The 14953-nt window shown below is 48.6% G+C and overlaps 1 long non-coding RNA gene across 1 annotated transcript in view; it reads left to right on the top strand.

The window, feature by feature from the left end:
* The window catches only part of LOC310648283, a 182348-nt gene extending 168636 nt beyond the window's left edge, over positions 1-13712 (top strand). The window contains exon 2 of the long non-coding RNA XR_014494051.1: positions 13645-13712. This is a non-coding gene — a long non-coding RNA (uncharacterized lncRNA). The remainder of the gene's footprint in view (positions 1-13644) is intronic.
* Positions 13713-14953: the final 1241 nt, after the last annotated feature.

Below are 14953 nucleotides of genomic sequence, written 5' to 3'. Positions count from 1 at the left end.
CATCCAGACGGCTTACCTCCACACCAACTTGGACCGACAGATCTACGTGAGGGCTCCTCCTGGCTACCAGCAAGAAGGGGGAAATACATGGTTGCTCCACAAAGGGTTATATTGTCTCAAGCAGTCAGGGAAATTATGGTATGACTGTCTTAGAAAGAGTTTAGAACGAGTTGGTTTCACTGCATCCCATGCAGATGAATGTGTCTTCACACGCAACTCCAAGGGTACCACAGAACGGGTGTTAGTTTATGTGGACGACCTACTATATGTAGGGCCTGACAAGGAAGGGTGTGATGAATTTGCCAAGGCCCTGGAAGAAAAGTTTACTCTAAAGTCTTTGGGGCGGGTTGACAAGTACTTGGGTGTGCATATTTTGGCCACTAAGGCGGGGTTCGCTCTATCTCAAAAAGAAATGATAGAGGAATTATTGGCCAAATGCAAAATGACAGAATCTAATCCTATGCATAGCCCAATGCAAAGCGACTTTTACAACTACACTCATAAGGACGGTCCTGAGTTCACAGATAACACGCTTTACAGATCTGTGATTGGCTCCTTGCTATACATCAGCAATTGGAGCAGACCTGATATAGCTTTAGCTGTGAATCTATTGTCCAGGCACGTGGAACACCCAAAGGAATTCCACTGGACTGCTGTTAAAAGGGTACTTAGATACCTTAAGAGCACAGCTGATGCTCTCCTTATGCTAGAACCAGAGAAGGGGAAGACGGCCCAGCTCTCCGCTTACTCAGACGCAGACTGGGCTGGTAACACCAAAACTAGACGGAGCACTTCCGGTTTCCTCATATTGCTAAATGGCTGCCCAGTACATTGGCATGTTAGGCAGCAAAAATTTATTTCTTGCTCCACGGCCGAGGCTGAATTTGCCAGCCTGTCAGACACGGCCAATGATTTGACTTGGTTCAATGAGCTGATAACAAACATCTGGGCATCTCCTCCTCTGCCCATCCAAATTCGAGAGGACAACACAGCCACAATTGCAATCTCGGGCGCTTATGCAGTAGGATCTAGGTCTCGCCACATAGACATACGCTATAAAAATGTCAGGCACCTTACCAAAGAGGGTTTTATACATGTTGAGCACTGTCACACAGCTGACCAGATAGCTGATCTGTTCACAAAACCTGTTCCCATTGACCGGCACAACCTTCTGTGTAAGCGTTTGTGTTTGGCCTTCTGAATGTTTTTATGCATGTCTATGACACCTGCTCGCCCCTAACACACATTCACTGGTCGCTGTCATTGGCTGGCAAGAAGGGGAATTGTTAGATGTTTTGTGCCAGCCATGGCAGTTCCCCAAAAAGGTCATCAGATGGGAGCAAAGAGGCTTCTTTGCTTCCACTGATGAGCCAAGGGTCTCAGACCCCGACAGCCCCATTGGCGAGAGAGTTTTATGGTCAGGGAGGGACCAAGACCCCCCATAAATACCTCTGAACGAGGGGCTGCTCTTTGTCTTAAGATTCTCTTCAGCTTAGTTCTTGTTCTGTTCCAGTTATGCTATGCTAGCTTTCTTTCTTTCTTTTGTTCTCTCTCACATGCAGGCATGAATGCCTTCATGCCAAGTATTTCTTTCTCTTTAATCTATCAATGAATAAAGCTTATATGATTGCATCTCTGCGTGATGCCTTTTACTTGGAAGCACCTTAACGATCCATCGACCTCATGAGATCATCTCACAAGGGGAGGGGAATGTTAAAAGGAGGCAGGCAAGGAAGGAGGGGAGAGGGAATTAGGGAAGGAAGGAAGGAAGGAAGGAAGGAAGGAAGGAAGGAAGGAAGGAAGGAAGGAAGGAAGGAAGGAGATTTGAAAGTGAAAGGGAGGCAGTCAAGGAAGGAAGGCAGTACGAAGGAAAGATGGAAGGAAGGAGAGGGGAATGAGAACGGGAAGCAGGCATGGAAAGAAGTGAGGAGGAAGGAAGGAAGAAAGGAAGGACGGAAGGAAGGAAGGAAGGAAGGAAGGAAAGAAAGAAAGAAAGAAAGAGAGGGGAATGAGAAAGGGAGGCAGACAATAGAAGAATGGACTTTAAAGGTTTCTGACCTGGCAGAGATGGCAAAGATCTCGGCTTATCTGAAAGATCATTCGCAAGAACGTTATATTATGGAGTGGAAGAAATGGATTGAATATATCCAGAACAAATATGGGACTAAAAAGTTTCATTTAGCATTTGAATAAGTCTTCCTTTCTATTTCCTTTTTTCCCCTTTTCTATATGAAATATTAGTATTGCTTGTAGTTATCTTATTTGAGCTAGAGAGTGATAGATTTAAGAATTTATTGTTGGTAGCATATGGATGCTTATGATTGTTCTTTGTTTTTATACCCTGTACTTAGCTCTGGGAAGTCGGGGGGGGGAGGGGGGAAAGGGTAGGGAGGGGTAGGGAGGGATAGGTAGGGAGGGGGAGGGGGGATTGTTAAAGATAAAATGTATTTTAAAACTTTTCAATAAAAAAAAGAGAAAGGGAGGCAGACAAGGATGGAGGAAGGAAGGAAGGAAGGAAGGAAGGAAGGAAGGAAGGAAGGAAGGAAGGAAGGAAGGAGATATGAAAGTGAAAGGGAGGCAGTCAAGGAAGGAAGGGAGTCCGAAGGAAGGATGGAAGGAAGGAGAGGGGAATGAGAAAGGGAAGCAGGCATGGAAAGAAGTGAGGAGGAAGGAAGTAAGGAAGGAAGGAAGGAAGGAAGGAAGGAAGGAAGGAAGGAAGGAAGGAAGGAGATGGGAATGAGAAAGGGAGGCGGTCAAGGAAGGAGGAGAGGGAGAGGGAAGGAAGGAAGGAAAAATGGAAGGAAGGAAGGAAGGAAAGAAGGATGGAAGGAAGGTGATGGGAATGAGAAAAGGAGGAAGGCAAGGTTGGAGCGGAGGGGGAAGGAAGGAAGGAAGGAAGGAGAGGGGAATGAGAAATGGAGGCAGGCAAGGAAGGAGGGGAGAGGGAAGGAGGGAAGGAAGGAACGAAGGAAGGAAGGAACGAAGGAAGGAACGAAGGAAGGAAGGAAGGAAGGAAGGAAGGAAGGAAGGGGATATGAAAGTGAAAGGGAGGCAGTCAAGGAAGGAAGGGAGTCCGAAGGAAGGATGGAAGGAAGGAGAGGGGAATGAGAAAGGGAAGCAGGCATGGAAAGAAGTGAGGAGGAATGAAGGAAGGAAGGAAGGAAGGAAAGAAGGAGAGGGGAATGAGAAAGGGAGGCAGACAAGGATGGAGCATAGGGGGAAGGAAGGAAGGAAGGAAGGAAGGAAGGAAGGAAGGAAGGAAGGAAGGAAGGAAGGAAGGAGATGGGAATGAGAAAGGGAGGCGGTCAAGGAAGGAGGAGAGGGAGAGGGAAGGAAGGAAGGAAAAATGGAAGGAAGGAAGGAAGGAAGGAAAGAAGGATGGAAGGAAGGTGATGGGAATGAGAAAAGGAGGAAGGCAAGGTTGGAGCGGAGGGGGAAGGAAGGAAGGAAGGAGAGGGGAATGAGAAATGGAGGCAGGCAAGGAAGGAGGGGAGAGGGAAGGAAGGAAGGAAGGAAGGAAGGAAGGAAGGAAGGAAGGAAGGAAAGAAGGAAGGAAGGAAGGGGATATGAAAGTGAAAGGGAGGCAGTCAAGGAAGGAAGGGAGTCCGAAGGAAGGATGGAAGGAAGGAGAGGGGAATGAGAAAGGGAAGCAGGCATGGAAAGAAGTGAGGAGGAATGAAGGAAGGAAGGAAGGAAGGAAAGAAGGAGAGGGGAATGAGAAAGGGAGGCAGACAAGGATGGAGCATAGGGGGAAGGAAGGAAGGAAGGAAAAAAGGAAGGAAGGAAGGACGATGCGAATGAGAAAAGGAGGAAGGCAAGGATGGAGCGGAGGGTGAAGGAAGGATGGAAAGAAGGAAGGAAGGGGAGGGGAATGAGAATGGGAGGAAGGCAAGGAAGCAGGGGAGGGGAAAGGAAGGAAGGAAGGAAGGAGATGGGAATGAGAAAGGGAGGCGGTGAAGGAAGGAGAATACAGGGAAGGAAGGAAGGAAGGAAGGAAGGAAGGAAGGAAGGAAGGAAGGAAGGAAGGAAGGAAGGAGGACATGGGAATGAGAAAGGGAGGCAGACAAGGAAGGAGGAGAGGGAGAGGGAAGGAAGGAAGGAAAAATGGAAGGAAGGAAGGAAGGAAAGAAGGATGGAAGGAAGGTGATGGGAATGAGAAAAGGAGGAAGGCAAGGTTGGAGCGGAAGGGGAAGGAAGGAAGGAACGAAGGAAGGAAGGAAGTAGAGGGGAATGAGAAAAGGAGGCAGGAAAGGAAGGAAGGAAGGAGGGAAGGAGGGAAGGAGAGGGGAATCAGAAAGGGAGGCAGGCAAGGAAGGTGCAGAGGGGGAAGGAAGGACGAAAGGAAGGAAGGAAGGAAGGAAGGAAGGAAGGAAGGAAGGATGGAAGAAAGAAAGAAAGTAAGCAAGGAAGTAAGGAATGAAGGAGGGAAGGAGGTAGGAATGTCAAAGAGACGCAGGGAAGGAAGGAGAGGAGGGGAAAGGAAGGAAGGAAGCAAGGAAGCAAGGAAGTAAGGAATGAAGGAGGGAAGGAGAGAGGAATGAGAAAGGGATGCAGGCAAGGAAGGTGCAGAGGGGGAGGAAGGAAGGAAGGAAGGAGATGGGAACCAGAAAGGGAGACATTCAAGGAAGGAGTTTAGGGGGAAAGAAGGAAGAGTGGAAGGAAAGGAGGGAGGAAGGAAGGAAGGAAGGAAGGAAGGACAGAAGGTAATTAGAATGAGAAAAGGAGGAAGGCAAGCATGGAGCGGAGGGGGAAGCAAGGAAGGAAGGAAGGAAGGAAGAAAGGAAGGAAGGAGGGGAATTAGAAAGGGAGGCAGTCAAGGAAGGAGGTTAGGGAGAACGAAGGAAGGAGGGAAGGAAGGAAGGAAGGAAGGAAGGTGAGGGGAATGAGAAAGGGAGGGACACAAGGAAGGAGGAGAGGGAGAAGGAAGGAAGGAAGGAAAAATGAAAGGAAGGAAGGAAGGAAGGTGATGGGAATGAGAAAAGGAGGAAGGCAAGGTTGGAGCGGAGGGGGAAGGAAGAAAGGAAGGAATTAAGGAAGCAAGGAAGGAAGCAAGGAAGCAAGGGGAGTGGAATGAGAATGGGAGGCAGGCAAGGAAGGAGGGGAGGGGAAAGGAAGGAAGGAAGGAAGGAAGGAAGGAAAGAAGGAAGGGGAGGGGAATGAGAATGGGAGGAAGGCAAGGATGGAGCGGAGGGGGAAGGAAGGATGGAAAGAAGGAAGGAAGTGGAGGGGAATGAGAATGGGAGGAAGGCAAGGAAGCAGGGGAGGGGAAAGGAAGGAAGGAAGGAAGGAGATGGGAATGAGAAAGGGAGGCGGTGAAGGAAGGAGAATACAGGTAAGGAAGGAAGGAAGGAAGGAAGGAAGGAAGGAAGGAAGGAAGGAAGGAAGGAGAGGGAAATGAGAAAGGGACCCGGTCAAGAAAGGAGAATAGGGGAAAGGAAGGAAGGAAGGAAGGGAGGAAGGAAGGAAGGAAGGAAGGAAGGAGGACATGGGAATGAGAAAGGGAGGCAGACAAGGAAGGAGGAGAGGGAGAGGGAAGGAAGGAAGGAAAAATGGAAGGAAGGAAGGAAGGAAAGAAGAATGGAAGGAAGGTGATGGGAATGAGAAAAGGAGGAAGGCAAGGTTGGAGCGGAGGGGGAAGGAAGGAAGGAAGGAAGGAGAGGGGAATGAGAAATGGAGGCAGGCAAGGAAGGAGGGGAGAGGGAAGGAGGGAAGGAAGGAACGAAGGAAGGAAGGAACGAAGGAAGGAACGAAGGAAGGAAGGAAGGAAGGAAGGAAGGAAGGAAGGAAGGGGATATGAAAGTGAAAGGGAGGCAGTCAAGGAAGGAAGGGAGTCTGAAGGAAGGATGGAAGGAAGGAGAGGGGAATGAGAAAGGGAAGCAGGCATGGAAAGAAGTGAGGAGGAATGAAGGAAGGAAGGAAGGAAGGAAAGAAGGAGAGGGGAATGAGAAAGGGAGGCAGACAAGGATGGAGCATAGGGGGAAGGAAGGAAGGAAGGAAGGAAGGAAGGAAGGAAGGAGATGGGAATGAGAAAGGGAGGCGGTCAAGGAAGGAGGAGAGGGAGAGGGAAGGAAGGAAGGAAAAATGGAAGGAAGGAAGGAAGGAAGGAAAGAAGGATGGAAGGAAGGTGATGGGAATGAGAAAAGGAGGAAGGCAAGGTTGGAGCGGAGGGGGAAGGAAGGAAGGAAGGAGAGGGGAATGAGAAATGGAGGCAGGCAAGGAAGGAGGGGAGAGGGAAGGAAGGAAGGAAGGAAGGAAGGAAGGAAGGAAGGAAGGAAGGAAAGAAGGAAGGAAGGAAGGGGATATGAAAGTGAAAGGGTGGCAGTCAAGGAAGGAAGGGAGTCCGAAGGAAGGATGGAAGGAAGGAGAGGGGAATGAGAAAGGGAAGCAGGCATGGAAAGAAGTGAGGAGGAATGAAGGAAGGAAGGAAGGAAGGAAAGAAGGAGAGGGGAATGAGAAAGGGAGGCAGACAAGGATGGAGCATAGGGGGAAGGAAGGAAGGAAGGAAAAAAGGAAGGAAGGAAGGACGATGCGAATGAGAAAAGGAGGAAGGCAAGGATGGAGCGGAGGGTGAAGGAAGGATGGAAAGAAGGAAGGAAGGGGAGGGGAATGAGAATGGGAGGAAGGCAAGGAAGCAGGGGAGGGGAAAGGAAGAAAGGAAGGAAGGAGATGGGAATGAGAAAGGGAGGCGGTGAAGGAAGGAGAATACAGGGAAGGAAGGAAGGAAGGAAGGAAGGAAGGAAGGAAGGAAGGAAGGAAGGAGGACATGGGAATGAGAAAGGGAGGCAGACAAGGAAGGAGGAGAGGGAGAGGGAAGGAAGGAAGGAAAAATGGAAGGAAGGAAGGAAGGAAAGAAGGATGGAAGGAAGGTGATGGGAATGAGAAAAGGAGGAAGGCAAGGTTGGAGCGGAAGGGGAAGGAAGGAAGGAACGAAGGAAGGAAGGAAGTAGAGGGGAATGAGAAAAGGAGGCAGGAAAGGAAGGAGGGGAGAGGGAAGAAAGGAAGGAAGGAGATGGGAACCAGAAAGGGAGACATTCAAGGAAGGAGTTTAGGGGGAAAGAAGGAAGAGTGGAAGGAAAGGAGGGAGGAAGGAAGGAAGGAAGGAAGGAAGGACAGAAGGTAATTAGAATGAGAAAAGGAGGAAGGCAAGCATGGAGCGGAGGGGGAAGCAAGGAAGGAAGGAAGGAAGGAAGAAAGGAAGGAAGGAGGGGAATTAGAAAGGGAGGCAGTCAAGGAAGGAGGTTAGGGAGAACGAAGGAAGGAGGGAAGGAAGGAAGGAAGGAAGGTGAGGGGAATGAGAAAGGGAGGGACACAAGGAAGGAGGAGAGGGAGAAGGAAGGACGGAAGGAAAAATGAAAGGAAGGAAGGAAGGAAGGTGATGGGAATGAGAAAAGGAGGAAGGCAAGGTTGGAGCGGAGGGGGAAGGAAGGAAGGAAGGAATTAAGGAAGCAAGGAAGGAAGCAAGGAAGCAAGGGGAGTGGAATGAGAATGGGAGGCAGGCAAGGAAGGAAGGAAGGAAGGAAGGAAGGAAGGAAGGAAGGAAGGAAGGAAGGAAAGAAGGAAGGGGAGGGGAATGAGAATGGGAGGAAGGCAAGGATGGAGCGGAGGGGGAAGGAAGGATGGAAAGAAGGAAGGAAGTGGAGGGGAATGAGAATGGGAGGAAGGCAAGGAAGCAGGGGAGGGGAAAGGAAGGAAGGAAGGAAGGAGATGGGAATGAGAAAGGGAGGCGGTGAAGGAAGGAGAATACAGGGAAGGAAGGAAGGAAGGAAGGAAGGAAGGAAGGAAGGAAGGAAGGAGAGGGAAATGAGAAAGGGACCCGGTCAAGAAAGGAGAATAGGGGAAAGGAAGGAAGGAAGGAAGGGAGGAAGGAAGGAAGGAAGGAAGGAAGGAGGACATGGGAATGAGAAAGGGAGGCAGACAAGGAAGGAGGAGAGTGAGAGGGAAGGAAGGAAGGAAAAATGGAAGGAAGGAAGGAAGGAAAGAAGAATGGAAGGAAGGTGATGGGAATGAGAAAAGTAGGCAGGAAAGGAAGGAGGGGAGAGGGAAGGAAGGAAGGAGATCAGAATCAGAAAGGAAGACAGTGAAGGAAGGAGTGGAGGGGGAAGGAAGGAAGGGAGGAAGGAAGGAAGGAGATGGGAATGAGAAAAGGAGCCAGGAAAGGAAGGAGGGGTGAGGGAAGGAACTAAGGAAGGAGATGGGAATCAGAAAGGGACACAGTCAAGGAAGGAGTGAAGGGCGAAGGAAGGAAAGAAGGAAGGGAGGGAGGAAGGAAGGAAGGAAGGAAGGAAGGAAGGAAGGAAGGACGGACGGAAAGTAATGGGAATGAGAAAAGAAAGAAGGCAAGCATGGAGCAGAGGGGGAAGGAAGGAAGGAAGGAAGGAAGGAAGGAAGGAAGGAAGGAAGGAAGTCAAGGAATGAGGTTAGGGTGAAGGAAGGAAGGAAGGAAAAATGAAATGAAGGAAGGAAGGAGGGTGATGGGAATGAGAAAAGGAGGAAAGCAAGGTTGGAACGGAGGGAGGAGGAAGGAAGGAAGGAAGGAAGGAAGGAAGGAAGGAAGGAACCAAGGATGCAAGGAAGCAAGGAAGCAAGGGGAGGGGAATGAGAATGGGAGGCAGGCAAGGAAGGAGGGGAGGGGGAAGGAAGGAAGGAAGGAAGGGAGGAAGGAAGGAAGGAAGGAAGGAAGGAAGGAAGGAAGGAAGGAGATGGGAATGAGAAAAGGAGGCAGGAAAGGAAGGAGGAGAGAGGGGAATGAGAAAGGGAGGCATACAAGGATGGAGGGGAGGGGGAAGGAAGAAAGGAACGAAAAAAGGAGGAAGGAAGGAAGGAAGGATGGAAGGTAATGAGAATGAGAAAAGGAGTAAGGCCAGCATGGAGCGGAGGCAGAAGGAAGGAAGGAAGGAAGGAATTAAGGAAGCAAGGAAGGAAGCAAGGAAGCAAGGGGAGGGGAATGAGAATGGGAGGCAGGCAAGGAAGGAGGGGAGGGGAAAGGAAGGAAGGAAGGAAGGAAGGAAGGAAGGAAGGAAGGAGGGGAATTATAAAGGGAGGCAGTCAAGGAAGGAGGTTAGGGAGAACGAAGAAAGGAGGGAAGGAAGGAAGGAAGGAAGGTGAGGGGAATGAAAAAGGGAGGCAGTCAAGGAAGGAGGTTAGGGAGAAAGAAGGAAGGAGGGAAGGAAGGAAGGAAGGAAGGTGAGGGGAATGAAAAAGGGAGGCAGACAAGGAAGGAGGAGAGGGAGAAGGAAGGAAGGAAGGAAAAATGAAAGGAAGGAAGGAAGGAAGGAAGGAAGGAAGGAAGGAAGGAAGGAAGGAGATGGGAATGAGAAAAGGAGCCAGGAAAGGAAGGAGGGGAGAGGGAAGGAACTAAGGAAGGAGATGGGATTCAGAAAGGGAGACAATCAAGGAAGGAGTGAAGGGGGAAGAAAGGAAAGGAGGAAGGAAGGGAGGGAGGGAGGGAGGAAGGAAGGAAGGAAGGAAAGGGGAATGAGAAAGGGAGGAAGAAAAGGATGGAGGGGAGGGGGAAGGTAGAAAGGAAGGAAGGAAGGAAGGAAGGAAGGAAGGAAGGAAGGAAGGAAGGAACCAAGGATGCAAGGAAGCAAGGAAGCAAGGGGAGGGGAATGAGAATGGGAGGCAGGCAAGGAAGGAGGGGAGGGGGAAGGAAGGAAGGAAGGGAGGAAGGAAGGAAGGAAGGAAGGAAGGAAGGAAGGAAGGAAGGAGATGGGAATGAGAAAAGGAGGCAGGAAAGGAAGGAGGGGAGAGGGAAGGAACTAAGGAAGGAGATGGGAATCAGAAATGGAGACAGTGAAGGAAGGAGTGAACGGCGAAGGAAAGAAAGGAGGAAGGGAGGGAGGGAGGGAGGAAGGAAGGAAGGAAGGAAGGAGAGGGGAATGAGATAGGGAGGCATACAAGGATGGAGGGGAGGGGGAAGGAGGAAAGGAACGAAAAAAGGAAGGAATGAAGGAAGGAAGGAAGGAGGGAAGGTAATGAGAATGAGAAAAGGAGGAAGGCAAGCATGGAGCGGAGGGGGAAGGAAGGAAGGAATTAAGGAAGCAAGGAAGGAAGCAAGGAAGCAAGGGGAGGGGAATGAGAATGGGAGGCAGGCAAGGAAGGAGGGGAGGGGAAAGGAAGGAAGGAAGGAAGGAAGGAAGGAGATGGGAATGAGAAAGGGAGGCGGTCAAGGAGGGAGAATAGGGTGAAGGAAGGAAGGAAGGAAGGAAGGAAGGAAGGAAGGAAGGAAGGAAGGAAGGAAGGAAGGAGGGGAATTATAAAGGGAGGCAGTCAAGGAAGGAGGTTAGGGAGAACGAAGGAAGGAGGGAAGGAAGGAAGGAAGGAAGGTGCGGGGAATGAAAAAGGGAGGCAGTCAAGGAAAGAGGTTAGGGAGAAAGAAGGAAGGAGGGAAGGAAGGAAGGAAGGAAGGTGAGGGGAATGAAAAAGGGAGGCAGACAAGGAAGGAGGAGAGGGAGAAGGAAGGAAGGAAGGAAAAATGAAAGGAAGGGAGGAAGGAAGGAAGGTGATGGGAATGAGAAAAGGAAGAAGGCAAGGTTGGAGCGGAGGGGGAAGGAAGGAAGGAATTAAGGAAGCAAGGAAGGAAGCAAGGAAGCAAGGGGAGGGGAATGAGAATGGGAGGCAGGCAAGGAAGGAGGGGAGGGGAAAGGAAGGAAGGAAGGAAGGAAGGAAGGAGATGGGAATGAGAAAGGGAGGCGGTCAAGGAGGGAGAATAGGGTGAAGGAAGGAAGGAAGGTAGGAAGGAAGGAAGGAAGGAAGGGGAGGGGAATGAGAATGGGTGGCAGGCAAGGAAGGAGGGGAGGGGAGGGGAAAGGAAGGAAGGAAGGAAGGAAGGAAGGAAGGAAGGAAGGAAGGAAGGAAGGAAGGAGATGGGAATGAGAAAAGGAGCCAGGAAAGGAAGGAGGGGAGAGGGAAGGAACTAAGGAAGGAGATGGGATTCAGAAAGGGAGACAATCAAGGAAGGAGTGAAAGGCGAAGAAAGGAAAGGAGGAAGGAAGGGAGGGAGGAAGGAAGGAAGGAAGGAAGGAAGGAAGGAAGGAAAGGGGAATGAGAAAGGGAGGAAGAAAAGGATGGAGGGGAGGGGGAAGGTAGAAAGGAAGGAAGGAAGGAAGGAAGGAAGGAAGGAAGGAAGGAAAGAAGGAAGGAAGGACGGAAGGTAATGGGAATGAGAAAAGAAGGAAGGCAAGCATGGAGCGGAGGGGGTAGGAAGGAAGGAAAGAAGGAAGGAAGAAAGGAAGGAAGTAGGGGAATTAGAAAGGGAGGCAGTCAAGGAAGGAGGTTAGGGAGAACGAAGGAAGGAGGAAAGGAAGGAAGGAAGGGGAGCGGAATGAGAAAGGGAGGCAGACAAGGAAGGAGGAGAGGGAGAAGTGTTAGGCATATGGTGTTAGCCTACAATGTTGGGTTGAAAATATATTAACCATAATGCTATGTCTTTAAGTTGTTAATTGACCAATGGGTGTGTAAGTGTTCTCATGGCCATAAGAGGAAGCTAGGAACGAAGCTTCTCTCTCTCTGAATTCCCTGATCTCTACTATTACTGTTTTTGCTCTGCTGTTGGTTTACTACTGTTGTAAACCTGAACTGTGTATTGACCTCTGGACCGGTAAGAAGACTTTGTAGTTTGGATTACTCTTTGGACTGTTGCTATTGTTTATGACCTGGACGGTTTATTTTTGATTGTGCATTTTTGTTCTTACACCACCTTCAAGTAAACTACTTTTTGCTTTTCACAACTCAGTGTACTCTTACTGTGTGACTCTTGCTGCTCTCAGTACCCTTCCTTGTCTGTGCAACTCATTGGTAGCACAAGGAGACCTCTGCACAACAAATTCCTTAACACTAGGAAGGAAGGAAGGAAAAATGAAATGATGAAGGAAGGAGGGTGATGGGAATGAGAAAAGGAGGAAGGAAAGGTTGGAGCGGAGGGAGAAGGAAGGAAGGAAGGAAGGAAGCAAGGAAGCAAGGAAGCAAGGAGACCTCTGCACAACACATTCCTTAACACTGGTTATGGGCCCTGCCTGTACTGAGATTTAGTACACACAGTATTCCTAGCTGAGTTTGTGTTAGCTTTTTGGTGTAAAATGGCACAAGAACAGTTGTCAGGAATCTCCTGGATAACCCAGTTGGATGGGACAAACTATGTTTCCTGGTCCACGAAATGCTGCTTGCTTTTGCGCAAGGAAGGACTATGGACTGTTGTATATAACCCACCAGATACTACTGCTTGGGATCCAGATGACGAAGAGGATGCAAAGAAGATAGACAACTTTAAACGAAGCAATGAGAAAGCTCTTTGCATTATTGGACTAACACTGAATGACCAGCAGCTTGTCCATATTCGTGGTGAGGAGTCTGCTGCTAGGTGTTGGGGCGTTTTGCGAAGGCTTTATGTTCGAGACAGTGTGGGTGCACATATACACCTTACACGTAAGCTGTTTAGGCCTCGTCTGCAGAAGAATGGAGATATGCTGACCCATTTAAATTACATGAAGGCAACTTTTCAAGAGCTTCATGAAAAGGAGCTGATTTTTTCAGAGTTGCATCAGGTCTACATTATTCTGTCATCTTTGGATGAGAGTTATGATGGGTATGTTTCTTCTTTGGAAGTCCTGACCAGAGAGGAACTGACATTGTCTAACATTACTGGGAGACTGCTGGAAGAGTCCAGAAGGAGGCGTGACATAGACCAGCTGAGAGAGACACAGCCACGAGAGAAGCAGCAATTTACCACTGCTTACAACGTCAAGAAATGTTATTCTTGTGGGGCTAGAGGGCATATAGCCAAATTCTGTAGAAAGGGTAAAAAACATAATGTGAATAGCAGTGGGAAGGCTAAGAAGAGCATTGGTTTGGCTGTTTCTGGTGAACCAACATTCAGAAATAATGAATTGTGGGTTGTTGATAGTGGGGCTTCACAATGCATTACTAAAGAGAAAAAGAGGTTTGTTAATATGAAAAACAGCAACCAATATGTTTCACTAGCCAACGGTTGGAAGATGAAGGCTTCTGGTGAAGGTAATTCCTATTGTCCATGCATTGATGAACAGTTACCTATGTTATATATACCTAAGCTAAGATTCAACCTGTTATCTGTAAGGGAATTGGTTAAGGTTGGGTTTGTGGTAACATTCAGAGGGGAGCAATGCACTATTGAGAGGAATGGAACCTGTGTAACTGCTAATTTGAAAAATGGCTTATTCTTTCTCACAAGTAACCAGGTTAGTACAGTTAAAGCTAACTCAATATGTGAGAACAAGAAGCCACATGATGAATGTATACATTTATTGCATAGGCGGTTAGGGCATGTAAACTTTAACTCACTACGTAAAACAGTTGAGTTAGTAGAAGGAATTAAACTGAAGCCATGTAGTAAGTATTTGAATTGCAATGCCTGTAATCAGGAAAAGAGTAAAGCAATGTCACTGCACGTTTTTTTTGTTCGTCAGAAAGTTCATTTCTAACTGTACATTTTCCCCTGCTCTCTGCACCTGTTGTGATAACTTATCTGGTAACCATAGTGAATCCCATATGACTAGCTATGTTATGGTTTCAGTCTGTTTAGTGCGCATGTCTAGAAAAAGTTCCCAGAGTTATTTTCTGTATTGTTTTATTCACTTTGCTGTTACTGTCTGTTACGTTAGGATGTAGCTAGCCAGCTCTCTGTATACTATATATTTAGTTTTTATATTTTTGTAAGTAAAAGGTATTTAGTAAGATTATGCGTCGTGTTTTTATTGCCTTCCTGCATGCACATCATGCATTCTCTGAAGCACGGTCCTTCGCCCTCTACAAAGGTGATTTTTACCTTGACATTTTGGTATCGAGGATGGTTTGATTTATGTTTTTAGAGATGCATGTTTCTGCGGCTGTTATCAGTTAGTTAGTGCTAGCGAGGCAGCGGTGATTAACTGCTGAAACATGTCAGGAAGGAAGCCACGGCTGAAACGGGAGGCCAGGAGCTTGTCTGTGGGGCAGCTCCCTTCAGCTTTAAGAACTCCGATAGCTTCGGCCACACGCCTTGGAGAAGACGCACCTGCTCCTGTCGACGATGCAAGGTCAGTCACTCCTTTTTCTACTTTTCCAAGCTCCCTGGCAGCTGCTTTTGGAAATGTTCACACTCCAGGGGCTCAAGATGCTTTTCAAAGGCTTGGAGTGAAACCTAAAGTTCAGCCGAAGAAAATTCCTTCTGCTCCTTCAAGCCTGAAGCAAACTATTCGAGATAGGGCTATGCAAGGCTACTGTGAACAAATTGGGGTTTTTGAAAGGCGTTTGCAGCAGGCAAAGGAATATGTGTCAATGGTTCAGCAATATGAGAGGAATTATGAGCATGAACCGGCCATATTGCCACACCCACAAGGAGAAGCCATATTGCCTCCTTCTTCCCCAAAGCCAAAGTCACGCCCATCATTGAGTGTCATGCAAGACGAATGGGAACCGGAGGCTCCTATGTCACATGATTATGGGCTGTCCCAAAGGACATACAGAGCCACAGTGATGCCTGAAGCAAATGTTATAGCACCATCTACTGGTGAAGCTGCATTAAGACATAAATTGGAGCTCTCACTCTCGCAATTGTCTATGGAGGAGTCTTTGCTCAGAGATACAAGTTTTCTGCCGTTATCTGAGGCTCCAGTCCTTGATGGTGCTAGGATTCCTGTTACTATTGCTTCTCCTGTTAATATTGCTTCTATGCAAGCCCCTCTACCTGGCAGAACACAGCCATATTTAACCCACATGCAATTGCCACCGGGTTCTTATATGCAAAGACCAGTGTCATCTGCAGGTTATGCTACTACACCAGCACCAGCGCCAGCGCCTCCTGCTGGCCAGGGTGGAATAGCAGCTCAAAGACAGTCACAGCCAGCACCAAGACTACCGGCAGCTTCAATGCAACTGCTGCATGTCCAGGCACAGACGCCACTGGTGCCCCCTGCAGGTTATGGATGGATTGCACAAC

Source organism: Vipera ursinii (genome assembly GCF_947247035.1).
Source record: "Vipera ursinii genome assembly, chromosome: W".
Lineage (NCBI taxonomy): Eukaryota > Metazoa > Chordata > Lepidosauria > Squamata > Viperidae > Vipera > Vipera ursinii.
The sequence above is the reverse complement of the archived record's forward strand: the minus strand, read 5'-3'. Positions and strand labels throughout refer to the sequence as shown.